Source organism: Carlito syrichta, unplaced genomic scaffold, assembly GCF_000164805.1.
Source record: "Carlito syrichta isolate Samal-C Ts95f unplaced genomic scaffold, Tarsius_syrichta-2.0.1 Scaffold287805, whole genome shotgun sequence".
NCBI lineage: Eukaryota > Metazoa > Chordata > Mammalia > Primates > Tarsiidae > Carlito > Carlito syrichta.
Genome location: NW_007231901.1, coordinates 416,200 through 434,207, shown reverse-complemented (window position 1 = coordinate 434,207; position 18,008 = coordinate 416,200). Strand labels below are relative to the sequence as shown.

The window sequence follows — 18,008 nt, the reverse complement described above, 5'->3', positions numbered from 1 at the left end:
ACATGTGACCCAAGACTCAGAAATGAGAAAGATCTCCAGGGGTTTCTGTTTTCTAAGAACTTACTTCTAGGAGAGACAGTAGCTTTGTTCTACCAGCCATTGGGTCTGGAACTGCCGCAACTGTATGGACACCCGCCCAAGGGCCACAAGGAGGGAGAGATATAATTTTGATATATTTGGGCTGCTAACGCAAGTGATCCTTAAATATCCCTCCCCTGTCCGCCATATATTCACACCCTCTGAACCAGAGCATGTAGTTACTACAGAAGGATATTTCCATCTTGAGCACCTTTGCTTGTCAAAGACCCACTAACATCTCAAAGCTCTACTCAAATTGTGCCTCCTCCATGGATGGGGCAAAGCACAATCTCTCTCTCTCACTGAACTTTTATTTCCCTTAAAGTCTGTATTTGGTTTATGGTCAGCTACGCATATGTCCATCTCTCCTTCTACACCATGAGACTCTGGGCAACAGGGACATGTCCATCACCTCCACATCTAACCCAGCATGACACAGAGCTCACCCTCACTAGGTGCTTGTAGAGCTGATGAAAACCCAACACTGGCTGGCTAAGGTGTGTGGCTGGGAATTGTACACTGCCTGTGCCAGTCGACAGGGGTTACTTCTGCCATGGTAAGTTCCCAAGTTTGCATCCAACCAATTCTTGGTAAAGCAGGGGTGGAGAGGCATGATAGAGTTGCTCTATTCAGTGTTATTACACCTCAAAAGCCCTGCACTGGTGGGTGAAGACAATTTCACTAGGTTATTCTGGGGCCAGGTTCTCTTGTTCTTTGTTCATGTCACATTATTTGCATTTCAGGAATCTGCATGTAAATAGATAAAAACCACAACTTAATTTGGAGCAAACCTGGATGGAAGAAGTACACTCTTTAAAAAAGGAGTAGGTGGTGGGGGGTGGGAGAAGAATCATTCTGTGGAAAATTTAGTCACAAATTGGATTTTCTTTTTTCTGGTACTTTAATTTGCTCCTTCCATGCTTTTGTTATTTGACTTAAAAAGGCACCTTTAACTGGTGATAATAGTGCCTACAAGTTAAATACTTCCTTTCCTCCTAATAGTATCCATCATAGTGGCAGCTACAGTATAACTATTCATTAGCAAATTAAAGGATTTCTAATCAATCAAGATGAGTTCATTTTTCAACAGCTATTTTATTATTTCCATATGTTTTCTTTGCAGTGCTTCTGAAAAGTTTTTGCCCCTAATCAAATAGATTAACATATTTTCTCCTCTCTTCTCTCTGTTACTCAAAAGAAACCTTCTCAAATGCTTTAACCTTTGGGTCTTAATAATGAATGAAAAGCTATGCTACCAAGGATAGCCTTTTCTAAAAACTGAATTTTGAAAACTGTTTCATGTTTTCTGGACGGCAGCCAGCAGTGGTAAGTAGGTAAAGACATGGATCACATCTCTATAGTCTATTTTTTAAATGGTGCTTTTTAAGTCTCTGACTAAATCTGTCATTGAGCTTTTAATATAGAAAGCAGTTGAAGCTTTATTCTCCTTAAAATATAAAGGGAAGCATTCTACCCTCTAAAATAACCAACCAGGAGCAAGATGGGGAGAAGTCACCCAACTTTTTTTCTCAAAGGTAAATGGCCCTCCAAGCACAATGTGGGGGACACTATGGCTGTTCCTGACACCCAGGTGACCTGGTCATGTCTTGGTTGAGTGGTAAAGCACCAGGGCCAGCTACTGCTCCCAGGGGGGCATTTATCTGTGCTACACAAGCAACAACTCTCTGCCTGCAGCGGGGACCCTGTGCTGGAAACGTGGGGCCCATGGCACTCAGTATACACTTGCTGAGCTGAGTTCCTGAGTTGAATTGACTCTTCCTCTAAAGAAACAACACAGGGCAAGAAGAAGCAGATCTCGCATGTTACCTATAATTCCATGAACTCATAAAGTGGGCATCAATGTTTTGCAAAGGATATTAGCAAGAGTGGAACTCTCCGAAAACTATCAACTGGTAAAGACTCAGCCCATAAAGACTTGATTTCCAATAAGGGTAGAAGCAAAGCAAGAGGCCTTGAAGAGGCAGGGTCAGGCAACCGTGAGTCATCCTAGGACCGACACAGTCAGGTGGGCCTCAGGGAACACGCGGAGACCCTTCCCTTCTTCACTCTCAGCTCTTATCCTTATTACTTCCCTAAGAAAACAGAACACTCAGAAGAGAAATTCCACACATCCCACCATGAAACTCGCTGCTTTGCCTGCCTCCGTCCCCACCCAGGGCGCCCTACCTGAGCCCCCACGTCAAGGACAGGGCCTTTCAATCAACCCTCCTCTCTCGAGTGATTGATCTCTCCCTCTCTAGCTGAGTTGCAACCGCTCTCATCAGAACAGCAATAATGACAGCACAGCCATAACCAAGAGACCCTCCCGATCCCATGAACTTGCCCACTGTTGGGTCTTTGCCTTCCTTTCCAGCTCTACTCCTGAAGCGTTAGTCATACCTCCCGCCCCCTCCCACTACCTCTCCTCTTGGGGTCCCATAAACCCCCTCCAACTAGGCCTTCATTCCTCTGGTTCCTCCAACTCTGCTCTGGGCTGGGTACCTGGTGACCCACGCCTTGCTGAGTCTGGGGTTCAACGTCTCAGTCTTTGGTGACTCTTGACTTCTCAGAAGACTTTGTTCTCAGGACCTCTAGGACACCTTTTCTTTTTGATTTCTGTGCTATTGTGCAGTATATACTTGGTCTCCAATCTTATGTCCTGGCATCTAACTCCTAAAGCCCTTGGGATAATCTAAAGTGACCAGCTGACTGGTGGCTAGCAGTCCCTGTGTAGCTCCAGCTGGGGGTTGGTCACTGGAAAGACTAAGGGAAGACAAGAGGGTTGAGACTTTCAGCCCCATCCTTCACCGCCAACCACCAGGGAGGGGAGAAGTGTGGAAGGTTGAGCCGATCACCAATGGCTAATGATTCCATCAATCAAGCCTAAGTAATGGAGACTCCATATAACCTCAAAGAACTGAGTCTGGTGAGCAGAACACATGGAGGTTTCTGGAGGGAAGGGTGGAAAGGGCATGGAGGTTCCAATGCCCCTTCCTCCTCACTACACAGCTCTTCATGTGTCGCTTTTGTAATATCCTTGATAATAAACCAGAAAACATAGTAAGTGTTTCTCTGAGTTCTGTGAGCCACTCTCAAACCAATTTATCAAATCCAGATCTCTGACCCAGAAGCACAGGGAAAACAGCCTGGGGCTTGCAACTGGCATTGGAAGCTGGGGATTTGGGGTTGGGAGAGTCTTGTGGGACTGAGCCCTCAACCTATGAGATCTGATGCTTTCCCGGGTGGGTAGTGTCAGAACGGAATTGGATTGAAGGACACCCAACTGGTGTCTGTTGCCGAACTGATGACTTGCTTGTTGGAAGGGAGAAACCCCTGCACATTTTGGTCACAGAAGTCTGTGTTGATTGTTGTTGAGTGAGAGAATAGAAAAAGTGTTTTGTGTTTCTTTACACTCAGAGTCCCCTACTTGATGGGTGACTTCTTCTCAGCCTCTTTCTTATCTGGGGTTCAACGTCAAGAGGAAGGGAGTTTCCCTTCCTCTTCCCAACTCCCAAACACTGGCTTCTTAAGAGGCTTTCATTTTATTCTTTCTGTGCTCACTTGTTGCCTTGCAGTGTTAATGACATGTGGTTTAAAGGCAGGGGGGGAAGACTTCCATATTTGTGTCTCCATCTTAGACCTGCCTTCTGAATTTCACACCTACACTCTTAACATCTCCCTGAGAATCTACAGGCCTCTTAAGTTTGGCATATCTAAAACCAAACTCTTGATTTTCACATACAAACATGTTCTCCCCACAGTCCTTCACATCTCAGTTTCCATACCAACCATTCCATTTTAGTAGCTCAAGTTAAAAAAAAATCAAGAGTCTCTATCCCCCATACTCCACACCCCAACCATTAGCAATCCTGTCCATTGATCCACTTTACCTCAAAATATATCCAGAATCTGATCACTGCCACTCTTCTGCCCCCACCCCTATCTTGGGTTATTACGATGGCCCTCTAACTAGTCTATCTGGGTTCACCCTTTCCCCTACCCTATTCATCCCCCAGAGGGGCACCTGTTCTAAACCAATACTGGCCGCAAAATTGAGGTGTTGTATAGCTAGATTTTATGAAGGTGACATGGGGAAATTGAAAGAACCCTGTCTTAGAGAATTCCTGACTGCCAGACCAAAAGGAAAGCTATCCCAGTGGTGACTTTTCCTTTCTACAAATAACTGAAATTTTAGTTCCTTCCTTCTTCTCTCTTATTTGTGAGTCTCTGACCTAGCATAGGAAAGTTCTAGAAAAATGTATTCTTTCTCTCCTGTCTCTTGTTATGTGGGCCTGAAGATTTTGAACAGCAAGCTACCCAGGTGTAGACAGGGACTAGTACAAGTAGAACACTCCATCAGGAGGACCAAACAGAAAATCACCAGACAGTTAAGCAGCTAACATCAAGGGGAGCATTCCCAGAGGTGAGAACAAAGGTGTCCTAAGAGATATCTTACGAAGGCATCTTACGAAACACAAGAAAATTAGGAAATTTTCAAATTCAGGCTCTCAACATGATTTAAGAGAACTTTACATCTACAGATCTAGAGAAGGCAATCTTCTGAACATATAACTCACTGAATGGAGATGACAAGCTTAATTATTATATTAAGAACAGCAGGGGAGGCAGTGAAGAACAGGTATGGCACTATAGAATATCGAATAGGTGAGTATAAACCAAGAACGAGAAACTGTCAGAATACGGTATTCACCAGGCCTGTGTTATTTCCTGTTTGACATCTGGATCCTCACTGACCTTGGAGGTACTGCCTTTCCCAGGCTCAGCCAATTCCTACAGACAGTAGGCAACTCACCTGCCATCACACCCTCCGTGGGCAAACCAACCAATCCAGAGCCCATCCCCTACCGCCTCCTCTAAGTGACTCTCATGCTCAGGGCCACTACCCACTTGTCTTAATGACCCCAGGGCAAAGTACCAGACAACCAGAGACAGTTCCTACGGCCCAGAGCCTGCTGAAATTTTTCAAACTAGCCAATCCTAAACCTGCTTGCCGTGCCTCACTCATTTCTTCCTGCAGAAATCATCCTAAAGGTTCTTACCCACAGTCCCCTGCTCCCTGTCTCTCCTGACCCACCCTGGGGCTTCCTCCTGTGGCCCCCATGGTGTGGTATGCCCCTACCTTTTAGAAACTGTGAGTCACAAACTATCTTTTCTTTTCTTTCTTTTTTTTTTTTTTTTTCAGTTGGAGTCTTACTCTGTCTCCCAGGCTGAAGGGCAGTGGCATGCTCCTGGTCACCGCAGCCTCGACCTGCTGGGCTCCGGCGATCCTTCTGCCTCAGCCTTCCGAGTAGCTGGAACTACAGGTGCGCACCACCATGCCCGGCTAATTTTTTGATTTATTGTAGAGGTGAGGACTCGCCAAGTTGCCCAGGTGGGTCTCGAACCCTCGGGATCAGGCAATTCACTTACCTCGGACTCCCAAAGCACAGGATTACAGACTGAGCCACCGAGCCCGGCTTAAACTGTCTTTTCAATGGCAAAAATCTGTTGGCCTTACTATGCCGTCAAGTTTTCTATTAATATACTATATTTAAAACAAACACATACACACAAAAAGGAACCAAAATACAAAATTAGAAGTAAAATAAAAGCAATATAGAGAATCCCTGAAGAAGAGAAGACAGTAAATGAAAAGAGGAGATAATTAATGATATTAATTAATAATCATCTAATGGATAATTAGAAGTAAGCGTAGACAGTATCAAAAGGTTTACTGAGTATCAGAGAAAAATTTCTAAAGAGATCAATATTTAATCTTAGCTTGGAGAGAAATTTGAATTTCAAGCATAAAGGAAAATATATTTAGATATCCAGACAAGAATATCTGAGGGGAAATACAGAATTTAAAAGTTACCTGCAAAAGAATGAACAGACTTCTCTTCACATTCCGTTCCAAAACAGGGACCGACAATGGGATGCTATATCCAGCCAAATTGTCATTTACATGTGAAGTTTTTATAACAGAATGACATTCTCAAACTATGTAAGGACTCAGAAAGTACATTATCTTTGTACTCTCCTTAGAGCAATCATCTCTTTCTACATACTAGCCAATTCATCAGTGAATTAAAATGAACTAAAAAAGTGAGGGAAAGGGAAAGATAACTGTTAAGCGTAACTCAGAAATCCTTATTTGAAATTCTTGGGACCAGGAGTCTTTTAGATTTTTTTCAGGTTATGGAACATTTGCATTATACTTATTGGCTGAGCATCATTAATCTGAAAATTGAAACCTGAAATCTTCAATGAGGACTTTCTTTGAGTGGCATGTTGGAACTCAAAAGTTTTGGATTTTGGAGCATTTTGGATTTTAGACTTTGGATTTGGGTTGCTTAACCTGTACTAATGAAACGGGGTTGTTAAACCCAACCAACTTATTTCATTGTGTTAGAACTGATACAAATGTCAAATAATCATTGAAAGATAATTGTGAAGTAGCATAAATTTTTAAATAACTTTGTCTGATTGTGTTGAATTCCTCAAATTATATGTAGATAAATAGAATGAAATACAGGGCAGGGAGCATGGCAAAACCTATAATAGGACCATCCATGTCCAAGTAACTTTGTCTGGATAGCAAGACCTTGTAGTAAGTGGCTACAATGGTCCCATTCCTGGGTACTTGGTGGTGAGGGTGGGAGGGCAGTAGTTAGCAGATTGGAAAAGAAAGACACCTTGAAAAAATAACAACTGCAAAAGAGCAGAAGCTATTACTTTATTCCAGAGGTTGAGAAGAGAAGAAAGAGTCATTTTGGATATGCTTCTTAACTGTCACCACTAGTAGAATAAAAATAGGATAGATAGCTTCTAAATTTCTAGACAGAAGAAAGTTCCGCCACTTTTCAGGAACCTTCTGTTGACTTCAGAATCACTGAAATTAGAAACCTTTATGAGTATCGTTAACTGACCATCTGACGCATGAGGTCACTTTGTGAGTGTCATGGTTCCAACACCAAGAATGCTCAAAACCAACTGAGCGTCACCCTTTGCCAAGTGTTATTTTAACAAGGTGTATTTCTATCAGGGTCTGCTGCAGGTTATTAGGTCCAGGACTAATACATGTACAAGGGTTTTTTTCCTGGTCCTCTGGGGCAGACATTTCCCAACTTTCTGAAAATTGCAACATCTTGTTTATTTGGTTCCCTCACTTCCTCTCCAATTCCCTCCACTCAGAGTAAACATGGCTTACTTATTCCACCTTTAACGGATGGCAATTTAAATTGCTATGGTTCTGAACATTCTTAGTGACTTTTCCAATATCCTTTTGCATAATGGGAGCTGAGAATCACAGCTTCAAGGCAATATTCAAAGGAATGAATGGATACAGAGTTGGGAGGGGGAAAATAAACCAACAAAGAAGGGGTGTGACATTGAATGGGGGGGCAAAAATCAACAGAGGACTTAATTAGTAAAAGACAATGGAACCCCTAGAACATGGATGGGATGAATTTATTTATTCATGCTATTGCCAATAGGTTTAAGTTTGCTCAACTCATGAATTCAAATAGAAATATGTTTGAGCACTTGCAATGTTAGGGGCAATTTGGTAGGCATCAAAGGAAAAAATAAAGGAAAAATAAAACAATATTTATTTCCTTGGAGAATTCCAAACCTCTAAGGGAAAATTAATGGTAAACTGAGTCAGAGAACAATTAACTAAGTTCACTAAGACAGGACCAGAACTCGGGCCCCAGTCTCAGCTTTAGACTCTTGACCCAAATAGTACTCCCTCTCTTGTTTTTGACGTTATTGGGTGAGGAAGAACATCTGCCCTGCTGATTACCCTCGTTTTGTCAAATACCTTGGGAATCACTCATCAACTGGAATTCCTCAAGGGATGAACACAAGACCCAGTGGATGCCCTTTTGATGTATCTGCATTTGTCTAGAAAATAATTTCCTTTAAAGGCATTGGTATTGAGTATACAGTTCAAGCAGGTAAAGAGGAGGCACATATTTAGGAAGGTGATAGCAAAGGGAAAGATGAGTTCTCCCCATTTCATAGCTTGTGGCCTTACGTCCTAGCCATGTATCAGAAGATGAGACTGGCCAGGCTGAAAGGGGATTCAAAGGGAAGTTTAGAGTGGGGTTTCAAGGCTGCCCCTAGATTTTATTTATCAAGGACACAGCACTCAGCACAATGACTGGGACTCAAAAGTGTTGCAAGGCTGGATGGCCGCCCCGCTGGATGGATGGGCGTGAGGGCCTTCTGCTAGTTAGTCCAAATATGGGTGAGTAAGTAGGTCAGTCACCTTCCCAGGAAGAATTCTGTAGCCCGAGTCCCCCAGATTTGCTGCTGCCAACCATTTGCCAGACAGAATAAAAGATACCCTTAAGGAAAAGATCTTAACTCCAACTCTCTCATGTAGATTCCTACTCATGCCTTAGGCTACTTCACACTTGTAAGCTCATTTTCTCTGCTAATGGTTCTTTCTAGAAGAAGAGACCACCTCTGTCCTTTATGAGGGTTCCAGCTTCCACCAGTCAGTGAACAGAGTCTGTCCAGGTTTCCTCCTATCTGGCGGTATCTCTGCTTGCTTCTGCCATTCTTTCTTGCTGCAGCTACTTCCAGACTAAAACAAGGTATCTTCCCCCATAATGTCTCTACCCTAGCACAACCGTGATCATTTTCGTATATTTTCTTCCCTGGGCAAATGCCTTAAATAATTATAGCATTGTAATCATAGTGCTTAAAGCTGCTTATATCCAGCTTTTACATTTTTTTTCAAAGTTATTACTGCTCCTAGTTTAAAATATCAAATGATACTAGAAAGAAAAACAGCAGTCTTCCACAATGCTTCTCTTCTTCCCAGTTTTCACTTCTGAGAGGCAACCATTTTTTGTTAGCTGTTTCTTAAACTGTAGTTTCTTGACATTTTTAATAACTTATAAATGATTGCCATTTCTTACTCTTCCCATATCTCTCAACATCTTTCTCCTTCCTCACTCATATTCTCTTCCACCCAATTTAGTTGCACAGTAATTTTTACATTTTGTGTTTATGTTATGACCCTGTAAGTGTTTGTGGCCAACCTATTTATTGAACTCAGATAACACTCCTTTCTGAACAAATTATATCTTTCGGGAGTTAATAAATGACTTTGCTAGAGGCACAAATCTGTGCCAATACTTTATCGGAGGAGATCTGTCAGCTGTATTCTTTTCCATGGAGACTTCCCTCCCACACTCTTCTGCCATTCACTCTCTCTTGTTGGAGTCCCTGGAGCATAAGACCATGACTTTCTAGATTTATTCCTACATTTTCAAAGAGAACATACAGTAACTTCTTAACAAAGTATCCATGGGAGGGGTTTTGCTTTTGTCTTTTGGTGTCTTTCATGTCTAAAAATGTCTTTATTGCAGGCGCTAGACCACAGGACCAGTACCACTAAATCCGCGCCAAGCCTTATAGGAAGATGAGCAGGCTTCAGAGACGGTTTGGTTCAAGCTGGAAGAGACCTGGGAGGTGCCAGACACGAGGAAGAAGCTGGACACATGAGTGCTACGTGCTGGTGGAGAATAACGTACAAAAGGAGGCCACACTGGTGAACCATCCCATTTGGATAAAGACAGGTGATATGCACGGTGGGCAGGAAAGTCCAAAGGAGAGGGCACCAATGAGATCAGCAAAGAAGAAAGATCTCCACCTGACGATGTCGCTCTCCACAGAAACCAGCCCAAGGTAGGAGGGCATGAGCATAATGAAGTATGCAGAGAAAGAGCTGAAGCGGAGGAAAGGGCTCATGGACCACAGGAACAGAAAGTCAAGGTGAAGGGTGCAGAGGACTGTTTCTATGCATTTGCAGAAAACACTTGCGTGCTGTACAAAGAAAGCTGAGGAAGTGCTTTTCACTCAATGCTGAGGGCATCCTGAGGTAGACTTCCACATTGATGCTGAGTCATATGTGTCATTTCCACCAAGGATGTGAAGTCCCAGTTGCTGGCAGAGCAGCAGAATAAAAAGAAAAATGGTGAGACATTCTCTGTGTTCACTAACGTGGCTGTGATTATGGGCAACACAGCCCATTTGATCCCAAGGGCTCAATGTCCCACAAGGAGAAACAAAGAAGAGCCCAATGCTTGACCCTAGAGTGGACAATACCAAAAAAGTCTAAGTGGGCCCTTCCAAACCACCAGCACCCTGCTGAGGAGAAGACCATGGATGTATATCACCATGAAGAGTTACAGAAAATGAACAGGCAGCACTGAGAACCACTGAAGGGGAGATTTGCAGGATGGGACGTAAATAATACCCCCTCCCCCATTGAGAAAGGCTTTCTGAATCAACGCCTACAGATTGACTGGCAGAAAGTTCATTCATCTTGTTACTTACCTACTTGATTTCTCAGCGCTGAATGTGTAATTTTTTGAAAGAAGACAATAATCAGTTTGCCTGTTTGGGGACAAACTCTACTCTTGTGAGCACTATTAAATCTTATTTTAAAAAAAACTTCGAATAGCCTCATACTTAATTCACACAATTGATGACTTGGTTGGGTATAGAATTCTACATTGAAAATTTTACTTTTTGTAAATTTTGAAAGCACTGCTACACTGTCTTCTGGCTTCCTGCATGCATGGGAGAAGTTAGACATTTTTCTCTTTGGAAGATTGTGGGATCTATGTTTTGTCACCAGTATTCTGAAACGTGTCTACGATATACCTATTTTAGATCAGTTTTTCACTGATACAACTAAACATTGTGAGGTTACTTTGAATTTCAGTGCTGGAAAGTTTTGATAACTTTTTCTTTTTGGTTTGGGTATAAAAATGCATTATACCTAAAGAATATCACCCCTAACAAATGAAGACAGGTTGGGACACCCTGGTCCCGGGCAGAGGATGGCCAGCTCTTTGGAAAGTGACAGGTGCAGGTAGCTCAGGGCCTCATGCCAGGCTGATTGGTCTGATAGACAGGAGGGCACATGCAGGGCACCAGGGTATTGAGTGGCTGCTCTGTGTGCCACAGTGCTGTGCCTGTCTGGTGTGGAGCTTCCAAGGATGGCACACCCAGGAGCAAGAAAGTGAAACAGAGGGACATCCTAAGGTGGCCCGGGCTTATTTCTGAAGTCACAGTAACACCACTGTAAGCAATATGTTTAATGGGATGATTTCCACAAACTATACACAAGGTTTCTAACCACTGCAATTCAGTGAAGTACAACACATTAAATTACAGACTGTGGGAAGAGAAGGCGGCGCCAATAGCGACACATTCCAATCCTGATTGTCCTAGGGGCAAGGGACAGGGGAAGGTCTTTTTTTTAAAAAACCAAGCCCCTCACTTCAATGTACAAAAGAATTTCTCTGATCGATATTAAATTGTATTGAAAGCAAAATGAACTAAAAAGCAAATACTACTCTTCGTTGGGGTGGAAGTGGGAGGACAGAATGAGTCCTTCAAAGCAGGGAGACAGCTGGGGGAAGGTCCCATGGCTGTGACCCAGCTGGTCACTCACGCTGCTCCATTTTTCCTTTCAGTGGTCTCACAAAGGTCCGATTTTTCTTCTCTTTCTTCCTCTTTGTATTTGCTTGGAAGGTTCGCTAGCTGTTTACACAACCATCTTGACTTTCCTCAAAGTTTTTCCGCCACTCTTTCTCGTTTATCTTTTTTCTTGAGTGTCAGTCTCTTCTTCCCTTCGTTGTTTCCTTCCGTACATCTCTTTGGCTTCTGTCTTTCCTTTTAATTTCCAGGTCAGCAAAGAGTTTCATGGTCTGTTTATATACTGCTCGTTTGAACAGCTCATGATCATCCTCCTCTACAACCGTAGGTTTTCCTTCCTTCTTTAACTGTTTTTTCACTCTTTCACGTTGGGTTCCATGTATTCTTTTCCTGCCTGAATTACATCCAGGGCCCTCTTCTTTTGTTCCCGATCCAGTAGCAATTTGTAAGCTTTGTCCACAGCTTCAAAAGCTTTTTGTGCTCTGTCAGCACCATCTTGTTTTTTGTCAGGTTGCACCAATGTGGATAACTGATGGAACCTCTTTTTTATTTCTTCATCTGTAACTTCTGGATCTATCTGAAGAAACTCAAAAGGGTTCCAGTGGAAGTAAGAGGAACTGGGACAGGTCAATCTTTCAGTCTGATTTTTGGACATTAGAACTGAATTTCTATTTTCTATTTATTTCACCTGAAGACAATGCCAAGGAGAGCAAGCACCGGGCAGTCCAAGGAAAACATCCTTGGTGCCCCTGTCAGAGTTGAATGTTAGTTGGAATGAATCTCTGATTTGCCATATACCATTTTTAGTCCTCACTGTAGAAGGTCATAAATGCTTCCTCTGTGCTGCCTCCCACAGCCTGAGGGCCCACTCTCTCCTGAAGCTGTTGTTTCCCTGGCCCCCTATTACTTTTTTAAAAATTTATGTATTATAAAGATGTGGGGTACAATTCAGGGTTAGGTATACAAACATTGATCACTCAGGTACCCCTGTTGATGAGGTATGCCCCTCCCTTCCCTAGAAATTTCCCCCAACTGCCAGTCCCAACCCCCCTTCCCCGACAGTTTTCTGCTACTGCCAATCACTTTCTTATAGCATTAAATTGTTCAAGGTTCATTGATGAGAGAACATATGGAACTCTGTTCTTTGTTTCTGTGATAGATCACTGAGTATGATCGACTCCAAATCTATCCAAGTTGCTGCAAAGTCCATATGTTTGTCCTTCTTTATGGCTGCATAATATTCCATTGTGTATATGTACCACATTTTTTTTAATCCAGTCCAGCTTCGATGGGCAATACAATTGGTTCTATGTTTTTGCTATTGTGAATAGGGCTGCTACAAACATATGTGTGCATGTGTCTTTTTGTAGAATGATTAGAGTTCCTCCTGGTATATTCCCAACAGGGGAATTGCTGGGTCATATGGAAGGTCAATTTCTAGTTTCTTCAGAGATCACCACACTGTCTTCCAAAGAGGTTGTACTAGTCTGCATTCCCACCAGTAGTTCACTTTTCCTCTGTATTCTTTTTCTGGAACTCTTGATTCTTACCTGTATATCTCAAGATTAATTCTTTAACTTTCTTAACTTTTTCTGTTTAAAATTTCTTTGCCATTTTATTCTCTATTCTAGATTTCCTCAACTTTTTCTACCAAGTCTTCTAAAGAATTAAAAAATTCTTTTTATTGAGTGTAACATGTAACCATAATGATCTCCAAGTGAATACTTTATCACTACTGCCCACTTCAAGAAATGAGAGTTCAGTCACACTCAAGAAGCCCTCATTGAGTTCTTTTCAATCCCTGCCCTCCCCTCCTCTCCAAAGGTAATAATTCTGACTTCTAACACCAGAGTTTAATTTTGCCTACTTTAAAATTTCATATAAATGGAGTTATACTGTTCTACACTTTTGCTTCTGGCTCTTTTGTGCAACATTAAGAGGGTGAAATTCTTTCAGGTGGTTGCTTGTAGCAGCAAATGTTTGTGCTCATTGCCTTATGACATCTTAATGGATAGACTACCACAAGTTATTTATCTTTACATTCTGTTGATAGACATGTAAGTTGCTTTAGTTTTTAGTCATTACTAATAGCATTACTATGATGTTTCTTGTACAAGTACAGTTGACCCTTCAACAATGTGGGGATTAGGGGCGCTGGCCCCCTGCACAGTCAAAAATCTGCATATTAACTCTTGACTTCCCCCAAAATCGTAACTCTTAATAACCTACTGTTGACTGGAAGCCTTTCCAATAACATATGGTGTCAATTAACATGGATTTTGTAGGTTGTATGTATTATATACTGTGTTCTTGCAACAAAGTAAGCTAGAGAAAATAAAATGTTGTTAAGAAAATCACAAGGAGCCGGGCTCAGTGGCTCAGCCTATAATCGCGTGACTTTGGGAGGCTGAGGTGAGTGGATGGCCTGAGCCCACGGGGTTCGAGACCTGCCTGGGCAGCGAGACCTCATCTCTACAATAAAATAAAAAATTAGCCAGGCGGTGGTAGCGCGCGCCTGCAATTCCGGCTACTCGGAAGGCTGAGGTGGAAGGATCGCCGGAACCCAGCATGTCGAGGCTGCAGTGGCCGGGAGTGGCCACTGCACTCCAGCCTGGGTGACAGAGTGAGACTCCAACTCAAAAAAAAAAAAAGAAAAAAAAGAAAAAGAAACTCACAAGGAAGAGAAAATATATTTCCTATTCACTAAGTAAAAGTGGATCATCACAAAGGTCTTCGTCCTTGTAATTTTTACACTGAGTAGGGTGAAGAAGAGGGAGAGGAGATGTTTGTCTTGCTGTCTCAGAGGTAGTGGACAGAGTAAGTGGAGGAGGTGAAAGAGGAGAGGCAGGCATATTTGGTGTAACTTTTATTGGAAAAAAATAATCATCTAAGTGGACTGCACAGAAGTTCACACCTGTGTTGTGCAAGTGTATACTTATACACACACGCACACATGTATGCACACATTTTCATATGTATGTATGAATATATAAACACATCAACACACACACACACACATATCTATAGCTGCGAAATTAGTGTCACAGGTCATGAGTTTATAAAACTTGAGTAGATAATTCTAAACCATTCTCCAAGGGCTGTGGAAACTTATTCCCCCCACCCCTAACCGTTCATGGGAGCTTCATGGCTGCATGCCTTTGTTAACACTTGGCATTGTCTGTCTTTTTCATTTTAGAATGCCTAAATGACAGTGTATGGAGGTATCTTACTATGGTGTATTTACAAATTTCTGATTATGAGACGGAACAGCTTTTCATATATTTATTAGCCATTTGACGGGTTCTTTTATGAAATGCCTCGTCAAGTCTCTTGCCTTTTTTTCTTGGTTGTCTGTCTTTTCTCTTAATAATTTAATACCATCTGGATGGATACAATCTCTTTCCAGATGTCAGGGGTTGAATAGCCGTAGGTCATGGACGTGGCATTGGCTTCTTCTCGAAGAAAACACCAAATGGTGGGAACCCTTTGTTGTCACATGGGTAGTCCTTATATTGTCTCACTCTGTGGCTAGTCTCTTCCTATTTTTAATTGTGTCTTTTGATAAATAAAAGTTCTTCATTTTAACGTACTCATTACAATTTATCGATCTTTTCTTTTATAATTGTTAATTTTTTTGTTGTTTTCTGAAACATCCTACTTCACAAAGCTCTTTAATATCAAAATCCTGATGATCTTCTCCTGGGTTAGTTTCTAAAAGTTGTACTACTCACCTTTTAAAAATCTACCTGCAATTAATTCTGTGCATAGTGTTAGGTAGGAATCAAGTTTAACCATTATTTTTTCATACAGATACGCACTTGAAAAGACCACCTTTCCCCCACTGCTCTGAAATAGCATCTTGGTCAAATATAAATCAAGAGTCCTTATGTAAGTGGATCTGTTTCTAGATTCTCTTTCCTGGTCGTTTAGCACATTTGTCTCTCCTTGTCCAAGTGCCACTCTCTGTTATCTTATTGTTGTCCATAATAAACCTTGATACCCAGGAGTGAGGGTCATTCCACCTTGTTCTTCTTAACCGTTTCCTCGGCTATTATAGACCCTTTGTATTTCCATGACAGTTTTAGAATCATCTTTCAAAATTGCACAAAATCCTCCTGGAATGTTGGCCAGGATTGCATTGAATCTACAGATAAATTTGAAACAATATCTGCCACATGTTTACAATTCTGGGCTTTCCACTTTTTTTTTTTTTTTTTTTGAGTCGGAGTCTCACTCTGTCACCCAGACTGGAGTGCAGTGGCCGCTCCCGGCCACCGCAGCCTCGACCTGCTGGGCTCCGGTGATCCTTCCGCCTCAGCCTTCCGAATAGCTAGAACTACAGGCATGCGCTATCACGCCCACTTCTTAAACTTAATATATTTCTGCATTATGTAGGACTTCATCAATTTCTCTTAATTATGTTTTATGCTTTTTGCTGGGGAAAAGTCTTGTACATCTTTTAATAAATTTATTCCTGAGGCTTCTGGGCAAGGTGACGAAGAAACTGGTTGGACTGTGAGAATCTCCACAAGAGCAAGTGTCCGTAAGGACTCCGCCCGAGTGGGTGTGTGCCGGTGGGTGAGTGAAAGTCCGTCTGAGGGGATATTAGGGTTCATGCATCCAGGGTTCCCCTCCGGAGGTGACTGCAACCCCCCACCACCCTGAGATTGGAAACCCGGATGTGCAGGATTGTCTGCTGTTCTTGGGGCTGTCTTAAGAGGAGACAGCAGAGAACAGCCACCTCTCACCAAGTGGCCCAAGCCATAACCTGCAGCAGCAGACCTGGCACGAGAAGGCAGGTAGTGGAAGTCTGGAATACATCTCCAACACTGGTGACGGGACACCCACGGGGACCATCTTTTCAGGCCCAGGATGAACAGAGACTTGCATTGCCCTGCCCAGCTCTGCCCAGCCTCCATCTTGGATTCCAGAGGCTATTATCTCATCAGACTCAGAAATACAGCTGCCCCTCCACCATGCGGGAAGAGGCATAGACATGTCAGATCTGAGTGGGTGACTTGACAGCAACCACAGCTAGTAGGGTGAGTCAGGATCTGATCCATCCTCCTCCCACAGTAGTCCACGGGGCATCTGATCCATGCTGAGAGCAACCCCATCAGCCCGTGCTGAGAGCAGAGGAGAGGGGCTGGAGACCAGAGCTGCTTCCTAAGGCAGAGGCCTGAAAGGAACCTGGACTCATAGAAACTGCCAGAGTGAGGATTTTTCTTGTTTGTTTTTTGTTTTACTTCTGGCTTTTTTCCTTCTCTCTTTGTTTCTGTTTTTGTTTACATTTTTGTGTTTGTTTCTGCTATTTTATTTTTAGATTTTCTGTTTCTGTATGGGTATTTTTGAGGGAGAGTACACTAACAGAAGGGTTTTTGTTTGTTTGCCTGTATGTTTTTGTCTTTTTTGTTTTTTCTGTCTTTGTCTCTCTGTTATTCGTTAGTTGGTACGCCTGTCTGTTTTCCCTCTTCTTCTTCTCTCTCTCAACCTTCATTTCATCCTCCTCTTTTTTTTTTCCATTATTTTTCCTTTTCTTATCTCATTTTGCTTTCAGGGGACAAAAAGACATCCCCACTGTATGGACAGACTGTAAGACAGTGGGAAGTGGGTTCCAGGGGCCCACACACCTGTCAGTGGACACTGGCATCTGCAGATAGCTTCCGAATCACGGCTCCCCCCTCAATTAAATCTCAAAACTGCAAAAAGCACAGGTCCCTACACCTAGTCCAGCTTCAGAATTGAATAAAACCAGAGGATCTACATAACGAAGAAGAGGAGATTGAGCAAACAGAAATAAAAGCTATCCCCCATCACTGAACAACAGAATTAAAGAAGAAGTAAAAAAAGGGGGGAGGTGGAAAACCTACGCAAACGAAGAAAGACCCAAGGAAGAATATGAGTCTCACACAGACCCCTGGGAGGTCAGCCACTGAGAATACAGACTCCAGAACTCAAACAATGAAGAGCTCCCAGAATGACTGGCCTTAAACCACAAATGCAGATATCAAGATATTAATAGAGAGAATAAATAGAAATGAGGAGAGACAAGAAGAAAGAATGAAGGAGTTGATAACTGAAAGAACAGCAGTAAAGAACATAGTGAATGACATAAACAACAAACTGATAAGCATAGAAAGCAGAATTAACCAAGCAGAATAAAGAATCTCAGAGCTTGAGGACCAAAATGTGGAACTAACCCAAACTGTTAAAAGCATAGAAAAGAAGCTTAAAAAGACAGAAGAAAACCTCCAAGAGGTGAGTGATTATTTCAAGAGGCTGAACCTAAGATTAACTGGAATCTCTGAGGCAGACAGGGAGGCAGAGACAACCCTGGAACAAACATTCCATGAAATTATCCAAGAAAACTTCCCTCATGTCATGAGTGACAGGATCATTCAAATACAAGAGATTCAGAGAGCCACTGTAAGACAACAAATTAGAAGACCAACTCAGACACAGTAATT

The 18,008-nt window shown here is 42.4% G+C and overlaps 1 pseudogene; it reads right to left on the bottom strand.

Moving 5' to 3' along the window:
- Nucleotides 1–11,549: 11,549 nt before the first annotated feature.
- LOC103255095 lies at nt 11,550–14,976 on the bottom strand (annotated as a pseudogene).
- Nucleotides 14,977–18,008: the final 3,032 nt, after the last annotated feature.